The sequence below is a fragment of the Heteronotia binoei genome, chromosome 10 (genome assembly GCF_032191835.1).
Source record: "Heteronotia binoei isolate CCM8104 ecotype False Entrance Well chromosome 10, APGP_CSIRO_Hbin_v1, whole genome shotgun sequence".
Lineage (NCBI taxonomy): Eukaryota > Metazoa > Chordata > Lepidosauria > Squamata > Gekkonidae > Heteronotia > Heteronotia binoei.
The window spans coordinates 69,420,842-69,432,847 of NC_083232.1; the positions used below are offsets into that span (position 1 = coordinate 69,420,842).

At 41.8% G+C, this 12,006-nt stretch overlaps 1 protein-coding gene across 1 annotated transcript in view; it reads right to left on the reverse strand.

Moving 5' to 3' along the window:
- SNRK (SNF related kinase) overlaps window positions 1-4,806 on the reverse strand; it is a 36,754-nt gene extending 31,948 nt beyond the window's left edge. The window contains exon 1 of the mRNA XM_060248843.1: window positions 4,374-4,806. The gene's annotated coding sequence lies outside the window, so the exon portion shown is untranslated. The remainder of the gene's footprint in view (window positions 1-4,373) is intronic.
- Between the last annotated feature and the right edge of the window lie 7,200 nt (window positions 4,807-12,006).

Sequence of the window (12,006 nt, forward strand, 5' to 3'; positions counted from 1 at the left end):
AAGAGGATGACACAGTATGAATGAACCAAACAAACAACAATTTAAAAACCTACTGCAGTTTCAAAGCCTAGCCACAGGAAAACCTTTAGCATAGATACAACCAGTTTTAAATAGCATCCCTTGATATTTTTTAGTTTCTATTTGACTCATAATAAGGTCTGAAACAGAAAACAAACACCCATCAGTTTGTGAAAGTGCTAGACTGCTTAAATACTAGTCCTGGTACACTTTATCACTATTAACCTCAAGATCTAGTAGCACAGTGGGCATGTAAATAGTCAGTCACTTATTACCTGTAGCATGTAAGAACCACCTCTAAGCAAAAAGGCAGAGAAGGTTTTACAGACAGGTAGAAAACAGGTCCCTTATCTAGGCTGCTAATGCACTACAACTGACTTACACTGGTAATGCAAGACTTACATGCATAACTCCAGGGTATAAGGGCTTGTACTGCTGCATTGTTTTTCCCCTTGTCTTTCTAATCTCTGACCTGGAATAAACTTTGAATATGCCATTCACCACAGCATTATACTGATGCAGTTAATCACAGTTCTTCAGTATGTTTGCTGCAGGCAATGACCCAGACAATGTATAATGTATAGCAATTAGTGCCCAGGTTCAATCCAAGGTATTAACTAAGGACCTAGGACTCACATATCTAAAGGACTGCCTCTCCTGATATGCTCCACTGTGACAGCTGCACTAATCTGAGCAAAGTCTCCTGAAAGTGCCACCGTGCAAATGGATAAGTTCAGCAGCCATTTGTAACTAACCATTCTCTGTTGTGGCTCCCACTTTGTAGAATAAACATCCTCAGAAAGCCTTCTATCATTCTGCAGAACGTATAAAACAAAATTCTTAGTGCTTGGGTGGGTGGGGGGCAACACTGGTAGAGCTTCTGGAGTTCTGGCTCCACAGGTAGATCTCCTAATAGCACCTGGGGTTTGGCCACATTGTGACACAGAGTGTTGGATTGGACGGGTCATTGGCTGATCCAACATGGCTTCTCTTATGTTATTAATAGTTCAGCAAAATATCTTTACAAAGGGAATAGAACTATAGTAAAATGGAATTGTTAAGGGAAATGCTTTTACAAAAGGGACATGGACTGTAATTTATGACACTGCTTACTGTATGAATTTATTTTACTGCATTATTTGCTAATTTCTGCAATCTACCTTTTTCATTTCTTATATTTAATACTGATTTACTGCATGCTTTCTAATGCAATCTAGTCTTATTACAATGGTTTTATTATGTGTCTAATACTGCTGCTATTACATTGACGAGTTTTGTAATCCGCCTTGAGTCACAGTGAGAAAGTCAGACTATAAATAATTAATGATCCAACTAGGAATAATTTATGTGATGTGTAGCAAATTATGACTGTCATGCACAGCACACTTTCCATTATTCAATAAAAGTGTTCCAAAATGAAAACCCAATAACTAGATCCACCTACAGCATTAACATTTTGCTGTGGCATGTTTCATAAGCCTGGTGTAGTTCATATGAATCATGTGTTCAAATATATATAAGAAATCCTCAAAATGACATCTATTCCCTCTTATTCTTTTGCTGACCCACTATCATTGTCACCCCCATCATCCAGTGCTATGTGCTGAATGAATTTCTTGCATGACTTACTGATACCCGATGGATTTAGGAAAAACATAATACACCTTCACTTGTCAAAAAATGTAAGTGGTTTAAATATTAATAATAATTCATTTAAAGTGTTTGCATGTGCTCCACAAAAAAAAATACTAGATCTGAAGGGCTGGGTTACAGGGAGATTATGTATTCAAATAATATTTTTGGTAATGGGAAGAGGAGAAAGAGAACAAGAACCAACCCTACTGAAATGTTGAATTTCTCAAAGTTGAATAACAAAGCATTATACTATGGCAGTACATACTGAGGACAAGAAACAGTACAGAGATTTAAAGGGAACACATCTTAGTCAGCCTCTTGAAAGCAATTCTTACCACTGGCAACTGCTTAATTAGAAGGCTGCTCTACAGGTTTTATGCAATTTCAATGTTGTTAAAAATACATATGGACACTATGCATGTCAACCATTACTATGCACCTAGAATGATCAACCTTGTTTAGGCATTACAGCTTACTCACCACTGCACAGAAAGGACAGAAGACAAATGATCTGCCCCTCAGACTCTCCTCTCTAATAACTTAAGTGATTGGCTCCAAATTATATATGGTAGAACTAGGAGAGACAACAGAGTGGGAAACAATACCATTAAGGGAATTTGGAGCACCAAGCAAATGTGAGCAATCCACTTCCTTGCATTTGTTTCAAAGATGACAGGAAGGATACAAACGTGAAACCAGGAAAAACAAAAGAGCACTTGTTAAAAAACTGTTCCCAAAACATGGAGATATGAAGGCTATTGAGTTCAACTCAATGCAAAATGCACAAAAGCTGTCAAAATTATCAGAGTACAAAGTGTAAGATCTCTAAACATTCTAGACAATTAAGATATTGCTGCAATCTCTATAGCATGAGTTTACACATTAGACGAGATCAACAACAGATACCTTTACATTCATTTGGTTAATTAATTACATCGTCATATTACTTTCTTACCTGAACATTCCATTTAATAAAATGGTTCCCTACATTGATTATATAAAGTGAATTTTGGTTCTAAATTTTCTTTTTTTATCCATTCAGACTGTATTTGAATAGTACCAGGTCTAATTCTTCCAAGTAATTATATAATTATATATATTTACCAAGTATACCAGGAAAACATTGCACAAAATGGTACATTTATGCAGTTAATTTTTTGGGGGGGGGGAGTCAGAATGTACATTTGCATGACAAACAATGTGTCCATTTTTAAAAATCCAGATAACTGGCTGCAGCATGGAGCAAATTACAGTACTTCCCCCATTTTAAGTACCTACATTAAAAATATGTCCTTGTGGATATTTTTCAAAAACAGCTTGGGACTTACTCTACTAAACTCCTTCCTCACTTTTTTACACCAAGCACCTAACATTATGAATTCCTAAAAAGAACTATATAAAAACAGCAGCATATAAGAATAAGAATGGCTGCACTAGAGGGCAGGCTTTAAACAGATCTTGATTCACATCCTTTGAAAGGAATTCATATCCATATTATACTGTAGTACAGCTCCTTGGCAGTCAGTGAAAAATATTTATTTGCACCTCATGGATATATGAAATAACCCTCAAATGCAAACCATGTGTAGTTTCTTACTTCATACAAGGAGCAGGCTGTCTTATACTTGCATTTCATAACTTGACAGAGATAAAAGATACCCGGTGAAGCAAAAACATGTGAATTCCCCCCACTGTAGTCAACATAGCTTTCTTTAAGCAATTCAGTGTTTTAATTATTCATTAGTTAAAACAAGTGCAATGCTTCTCTACAGATCTGCTTCATCAATACTATAAAGCAGGAGGGGGGGCTAAGTAAAAAAACAACACCTCTATACACACTCTACAGGTTTGGTGCCTTTGTGAGATGCTACCTGCAAAGCACAAGAAGATAACAGTTTACAGAAATGGCTGTTTGCTGAAGAGATTTTACGTCCAAAAATGTGTCTTTGGCAGGACAATCTTCTCCGCAGCTACTTCCAAAGAAGGAAATGGGGACGTCTTCTCTTTGTGGAAGACCCATTCTGCACCATCCGAAGGAAAATAAACAGGCAGTTCTGCTCACCCCGGACAAACCTGTTGGCTTCGAACATCTAGCTTGTAAGAATAAGCTGCAGTGTCATTCCCCTCCGAAACAGGTCTTCAGCTATGGTGCAAAAAACTTCCTAGCCGCGGCCGCATAAACCTGACTGAGTATTTCTCCAAGGCGCGGGAAGGGAATAAAGAAAGCGCGTCTCTCCCTTTTAATGCAGGGAGAGGGGAGTTGCGAGAGAGCGCGCGCTAAAGATGAAAGAGACAAGAAAAGGTGAACTGGGCTTCACCCTCCGCTCACATGCAGCATCATAAGAGTGTGTGTGTGTTTTAATACACTCTCACACGCCATCCCACACTAGCCCCTGGAAGAATCGCGTTCACACGCACAAAAGAGCATTCATCCTCGTTCACTCCTTTTCATTGATCTGTCGCAAACAGGTAGGGACACACACACCCCAAAAGCTGAGCTTAGATCCAGCTCCTTGCCAACGCTGCAGCGTCTGGCCTGAGGGGATGATAAGGAGGAGGCCTCAGGAGATCGGGCCGGGCCCCTTCTCCCCTCAGCAAAGCCCGGCGCCCCTCCTCGCTGACGGCACCTGCCCCTCGAGGCCTCCCGGCGAAAGCTTCAGGGCAGGCCAAGCCGGAGAAAGACTCGGTTCCGCTCTCCAACCCCGCCCTCATTCACTTACTCAGGATGTTGGCAGCGGCAGGAGCAGCCGTCTTTTCTCCGGCGGCAGTCCTCCGCCTTTCTCCCGCCGCTCCCCGCATGGAAAAGTGGCCGCTTCGAATCTGCACCCGTCCACTCTTCTCACAGGGCTAAGGGAACAGAAGCCGCAGAGTGGCCTCCTCAGCGACTAGGGCGGCGGCGGCAGCAAACAAACAATATAACACTCGCGCGGACGGTTCGGCGTTCTGGAGATTTGGGGGGGGGGGGGGGCTCGCGCCGCTCTCGTCGGGTTGTATGACTCGCGCGCCCAACGGACTGCGCTCGCGCTTCCAGTGTCCCCGGCGGGCTACGAAACCTACTGACAACAACAGCGGCTCGCTTGCAGTCAGTGAAAGGCGGGAGGGCGGGGGGGGGGAGGAAACGCAGGATAGGGAGGAGCCTCGAAAGAGAAAGAGAGCGGAGTTCCGCATGCGCCGAAAGGACGTCCCGCCTCGCTATTATGCACTGGCCAATGAAGGCCTAGAGTGGCCGTCTGACAGTCGGTCTGCTCTGTTTGCTTCGACCCAGACGGGGATCTGGAGAGGGGGGATTAAAAACGAGGTGACGGTGGCGTTGTTGCCGAGAGCTTCTTCGAGAACTGGAGCCGGGTCTTAAGGTCCGCGAGCTAATTTGGCTGGAAAGTGTTTAGTTTTAAAGTGTAATTGTTAATTCATGTGGTGACCTTTATTTGCATCGCTTGGAAATAATAATGAAAAGGGTCTTCTCTAGATCACTCGTCGGGGGGGGGGGGGAGAGGTAGGTGGGTGGGTTTATTCCCTACCTGTTCAGTGCGTCAATAGGGGCGACTCATAGATTTAGAGAGCTAAATTCGAGACCAACAACGTTTTCGGGGTTTGTGCCTTCTAAAGTCAAAACTCCCTTCATCAGAGCTGCCCTCTGACCTGTCCTCATAGATCTGAGTCGCAGTAGAGACTAAGCACACTAGATTGCATGGACTGGGTTTTATTTTGTGGTGGAAGAAGATTATGGGCCTGTTGCTTTCAAGGCTAATTTATTGTGAGCTCGCTAAATGACCTTGGACCAGTTTCTCTCAGCCTTAGTTCACAGGGTTGTGATAATAACATGGCAGAGGGGAATAGTTTGCTGCTTTATAAGAACATAAGAGAAGCCAAGAAAAGCAGGATATAAATAAAATAGAGCTCTGCAAAACATGCTCTCTCACACCTCTGCCCTCTCCGGTAGATTTAGTATCAAGCACTGTGTTTAGTGCTCTCTCTAATCTATAATGAAAATAATATTTCTTTAGTGCTTTCCTGCTAAAGTCCTTTATTTAATACACATAAGAGGGTAATGTTCTCAAACTTGTTTTCCACAAGGATGGAGAAACCATGGTGGTTAGAGACAATGTGGTGTAGCCAGTAGCACGTTGCAGTGTGGCTTAGGAAACCTGAGTCCAAATTCCTTCTCAGTTGTGAATCTTTGAATAAACAATTTTATTAGTAACATATGGTAGTAGAACTATAACTACAACTTATAAAAAGCTTAATATATATAGATGGTCTTTTTCTTAATATATATTAAGCTTTTCAGTTGTGAATCTCACAGTGGGTAACCTTGGACCAATCTTGGGCTAGTATTGTGAGGATAAAATTCGTAAGGGGATATATATAAATACACTCCCAAAGTCCCAACGTACTAGAGATGAAAGTAGGGATCATGTGCCCCCTATTTTTGTATCAAAGATCCCTTGCAAGTCCCACTCTTTACCAATGCTTTCTCTAAGCTGTTGTGAGCAAAAATTCTACTTTGTGAGCTACTGGCATTAAAGTTGAGAGCTACTGCATAAATTAGCTTGCTCTGGGGCTATTTTTCCTGAGCTAAGACAAAATGTGTGAGCTAGAGGCTAAAAAACTGTGAGCTAGCTCATACTCAGCTTAGAGGGAACACTGCTCTTAACCATTCTTGAAGAGACTTCTGCTGCTTTCTACATTTATTTATTCTGCAATATTACTGTCCTCTACTTATGAGAGAGACAAGAGGGTGATGTATCTTTTGGTTAAAGATAAAAGATAAAACAATTGTGCTACAATATATTATTAAAAACCTGAATTCTACCTCAGCAGCAGTCTGTGAAACAGCAGACTGTGTGCTGTGCTCACATATTTACATGGAAACACACCAGCAGCAATATAGGTCCACACTTCACTCTGAGGAGCTGAACCCTGAGGAGCTTTGAGTGACAAAGGTAGTAATTTATACTAACAAAATTTTAATGAGGCATCCTCACAGGCAAAAAACAGGGACTGTGATGTACCAGGGACAAAGACCAAAACACCAGGGCTGTCAATAGTGAACAAGAAGAGCTGGTCCCTCGTTTTTCCAATAGGAAAAATGAGATAGAAATGTGATAAGTTAGAACTGGAGGGCGCAAGATAGCTCACTTTTCCACACACTACTTGTGCTACACAGTAGCATCCTAGAAACACTTTCCTCGGAGTATGCCCCATTTAATAGAACTGAGTAGGATTCTGAGTACACCTGTGTCAGTTTACACTCACAATAAGACCACTAATCTTAAAAGTAGCAGAAGCCTCCATTTGGGGACTGAGGCAGCCATCTAACATGGATGCCACTCAGAAATTTCACACCTTTTTGTGCGTTTTGCAATTTTATGTGTTCAGAAATTGGATCTTGGCAACTTGGAGATCTAGGATGAGCTGGAAGACCACAACTAATTTGCTTATGCTTTAGCAACTGCGCCAGCTCCCTGTTGCCTTCTGGGCTCAGTTCAAGGTGCTAGTTATAGTGTTCCACACCTCTGTGAGTCAGTAGATCTGCCTTCCCCCTCCTAGGCTGTTTTACCAGAGCAGGCAGGAGAGATGCTGCCTGAAAGCTGAGAGGGAAAGGAAGATAACAGATTATGTTTGGTGATCCTACATTTTTTCTCCTGGCAGAACCCCCACACACACCCACAACACACAGAAAGAGACACACACATACACAGATACCCATGTCCTTTCTTTGTAAGAACTGAAAAGGGAATGGCTTTTGTTTCCACTAGTTAAAGGAGATCTCAGACACTGTCTTTGTTTCATCAGTAGCCATTACTCCCATTTCATCTTCTCAGACCTAATTGTAAATCTAACAACCAGCACATTTCACATTGAGGAAAGACTGCCAAGTTTAACAGGAATGAATTGGACATACGGATGTGAACAACAAAACACACAGCTGCTACCTAAAAACACAACTGAGCTGGGGAAACAGGGACACATTCTGTAAGGTTTGGAGAATTTCTTATTGATATAGCTACAGTGGTGATTTATAATAAGGAACAGGATGAAGGGAAAGGATGCAGGTGAGGCAAAAGTCAGAAATGTTTGGTCCCAAGGAGCTGAGAAATGGAGGAAGCAGAGGCCAAGAGAAAGAAAAAAAATGGGTCAGACCAGATGGGAACAGGATTGGAAACTGGCACCACTCCGATACATCTTTATGGTCCCATCCCCGTACACATGTCTGCCTCTCAGAGGGCATCATTGCTAGTATAAGAATTTCTTTTTTAAAAAAAAATCAGTTAATGTTTATATAACAATATTTTTTGTTTTTATAGAGTTTTGTGGTGGGGCTCTTTTAGTGGTGTAATCATGGGAAACCTCATCCTGAAGTACTGACATTAGTAGACCTGAATGGATCATTGCTGCAGGAAAACCTTCTGATCATTTTGCTGCAGGAAAACCTCCCGAAAAGAATGCTCTCTTAGTATACCTATAATCAGGGGTCATTTTGTAGAAAAATAGGTGGAGGAACTCATCCAGGGATTGTTATGCAGCTGCACCTACTATTCAATGGACAAGGAAGTGGAACTCCCAGAAGGAGGAGGTGGAACTTTCAGGTTCAGGAGCTGCACTCCTATGAGCTCTTACTCAATCCGAGGTCTGCCTATAATCACCACCTCCTAAAACAGTTACTGTGCAGAGGACCCAAAGCATGACTGATTGATACCTGGCTCAGCAGTCATTAAGTCCATTGAAAGGAAGATAGCACTTACTCTTTTTAAAGGGAAAAATAAATGTTAGGTAGTGTAAAGCAAATAACTAAAGCATTGTTCTGTTAGTGCTTATTTTCAGGTCTAAACAAACACATGTGCTAATGAAGTAGCTCTGAGGCATTTTCCACCATGCGTGGTACTCTCTTCACCACACTGGTTCCTTTTATGGACTGAGGAGAAATTTTAATTAAATAGAATGTGTGGTAGAGTATGACAAGATGAGACATGAATTCCTGCAACCAAATTGCTATAATTCGTTTTTCAGCAAACAATGTAATGCTATTGATTTCAAGAGAAGCAATCCCTTGGAAGAATGATTAAAATGCTAGGACAAAAATGTGAAATATCTAATATATTGAATAATAATGTTATAACAATAACAACATGTTTAACAAACAGAAAAATAAAATAAATAGAAGTTTGCTCCACTATATGCTGAAATAGAACTTTAGGTGCCAAACAGCTTTTGATTATTTTTATGCAACTGCCTTCTGGAGGGGGGGGGGGGGCGGAAATTAGCCAGAATAGCAGTGTTTTGGTTTAATGCCAAATAATTTGGGTTTCAGAATTCATTCATGAAATTTAAACAACCTACCTAGTAAGTGACACTGCAAAACATAAAATAATAAAAAAATCAATTAATATTCTATCTTGCAGTTCAGATTTTGCCCTGAAGTGTCCTCCTTATTAACACACACAAATGGGGAAAAAGTAGGAGTCAAGTGTACCTTTAAGACCAACAAAGTTATTCAGAACGTAAGCTTTCGTATGCTCCAAGCAAATTAGAATGCAAAATCTGCATTCTGAACCACTGCCTACCAGCTATATGTAGCTCTGCTCATTGTACCTGATTCCTTGTCTGATGAATTGTGCTTGGAGCACACGAAAGCTTACATTCTGAATAAAACGTTGTTGGTCTTAAAGGTACACTTGACTCCTACTTTGTTCTACTGCTTCAGAACAACACAGCTGCCCATTTGGATCTATCTACAAGTGGGAAAAGTTATGTGGAATGATGGAGGAGTGCCATTGTCCTTGCGAAAAAGACTTCTTGGTTTACAAAAGTTACTAGCTTACAGGCACATTTGTTCACTGGGAACTGAAAAGGAAAAATGATGCTCTCAGAATGACTTCCCTTCACATTCTAGAGAACTATTCAATTAAGTGACTTCTCTTGGATAGGACAGGAAGTTTTACAGTGCCATCCTAAGCAGAGTTATACTCTTCTAAGCCCATTGACTCTTAATGCTGTTTAGCACTTGTTTACTTATTTAATCTGTTTCTGAGTGCTCAGGACAGTGTCAGGAGTGTTGAACTCATGTGTTATGTGGGATGAATCTGACATAAATGGGACTTTGTCAGGCCAGGCTATGTGTTTCATAAAATGTAATGCCAGGCAGCACAGACCTACATGGTTCTCCCCTTCACCACCATATCCTCACAACCTGGGCTTTTCTTCTGCCAGAGCTCAAAGGAGCAGAGCTCTGCCTGGGCTGGCCAGGGCTCCAGCTGGCCTGACCCGCCATGCAGCAGCCCTGTGCTCCCAGGCCAGGCAGTGTGGCCTAATGTGCAAATGAGCTCCTGCTGGGCTACATCTACCAAAAAAAAAAAAAAAGCACTGCTCAAAACAACCTTGTGAGTTAGAGTAGGCTGACCTACAGTGAATTTCATGGTTGGATGAGGATTTGAACTCCAATATTTGTAGTCCACTAATCTATGCCACATTGACTCTCTGGACCATTTGTGTTTGTCCAGTTATGAATGAGTGTTGAAACTGCTCAGTTAAAAGAGAGTTATTTAGATGCTGAGAAAGATATGGCTATGCAGAAAAAAGAATTCTGCAAGCTTGCCATGCACAGGTAGGAAACACAGTGCCTTCTGAAATGTCTGTTTCTACACAAGTAGTAAGAGGGCTTGGAGCCTGCTCTCCTTGGCATCTGATCATTCTAGCAAATGATCCAGTGCTAATTACTCCTCCCAGTAGTTCTCCATTTGGAGGGTAGTACAGATGCTCCCAGTGTAAGCAATCATTAATTCAGTTACACATTCGTAATTCTTCTATCTGCTGGTTTTCCTTTGCTTTTCAGGGGGTACTGGATAGCTTTCCACTGTTCAGTGCAGATGGGGGATGGGAATGAAAGCAGAAGAGAACCAAGATTAATATTTCTGCAAGAGCTGTAACATGCTGGTAATAAACTGAACAATTTGGGAGTCCATGCGGAATCATGGTGGTAATAAATAATTGGTAAATTTCTCCCCCAATATAAGTATCTACAATACTGTAAGCTATTAGAGCCCCTTGGTGCAGAGAGGTAAAGCTGCAATACCGTAGTCCTAAGCTCTGTTCATCGATCCCGGTGGAAGCTGGATTCAGGTAGCCGGCTTGAGGTTGACTCAGCCTTCCATCCTTCTGAGGTCAGTAAAATGAGTACCCAGTTTGCTGGGGGGGAAGTGTAGATGACTGTGGAAGGCAATGGCAAACCACCCCGTAAAAAGTCTGCCGTGAAAACTCATCCAGTTTGGAGAGCCAGTTTGGTGTAGTGGTTAAGTGTGCGGACTCTTATCTGGGAGAACCGGGTTTGATTCCCCACTCCTCCACTTGCACCTGCTGGGATGGCCTTGGGTCAGCCATAGCTCTGGCAGAGGTTGTCCTTGAAAGGGCAGCTGCTGTGAGAGCCCTCTCCAGCCCCACCCACCTCACAGGGTGTCTGTTGTGGGGGAGGAAGGTAAAGGAGATTGTGAGCTGCTCTGAGACTCTTCGGAGTGGAGGGCGGGATATAAATCCAATATCATCTTCTTCTTCTTCTTCATCCCAGAGTCGGAAATGACTGGTGTTTGCACAGGGGACTACCTTTACCTTTTTATTAGGGATTCAAGCATACACATTGCCCTTTTCCCTTCTGTTTTACTTTCCCCCCTCTTTATCAAACTTGACTGTCTTCAGTGTCTCGATAAGTATGCTAAGTTCTTTTTAAAATTATTAATTATATTCCACTTTTATCCCAATCAACATTTCTTACCAAGTTATTTTAATTGGGATATTTAATTAATAAAGCAGAGTTTTGCACAGTCATAGAAGTGTGATACTGACTGCAGTAAATAAGTCTCCCAAGAAGTATATTGCCAAAAAAGGTAAACTTACATTTATTCAAGTAGATCCATTTCACATTCAGGTTGCAGTAAGAAGAGAAAGAAGCCTAATCTAAAGAATACTTTCTCTGTCACAAATGGCCAGCTTGTCCAGGTATCATATATGTGGCAGTTTGAGAGCGTTGTATCTTCAAGAAACACCTGCAGAGACATATGTCTCGATGGAAGGCCATGTAAAGAGGGAAAGAAAGGAGGGTGTCAGAGAGCAGCTCTCAGGTTAAGACAAAGAGCCTCCCATTCAAGGAGATAACACCTGTACATACTTAGACTGATGTTGCAGTTCTCAATATCCAGGCATGCTGAGTTGCTCACTCCCAACAGTTTTATGGGAGGTGATCTTTTGTAATTTACACCATCATATTTCCTGCATATCTGGGGAATCCTCCCAAGTGCGGCCAAACTCCTTATCTTGTCTCTGGATGCCCACATTTCACTGATCTACTGACAAGCGTCAAGA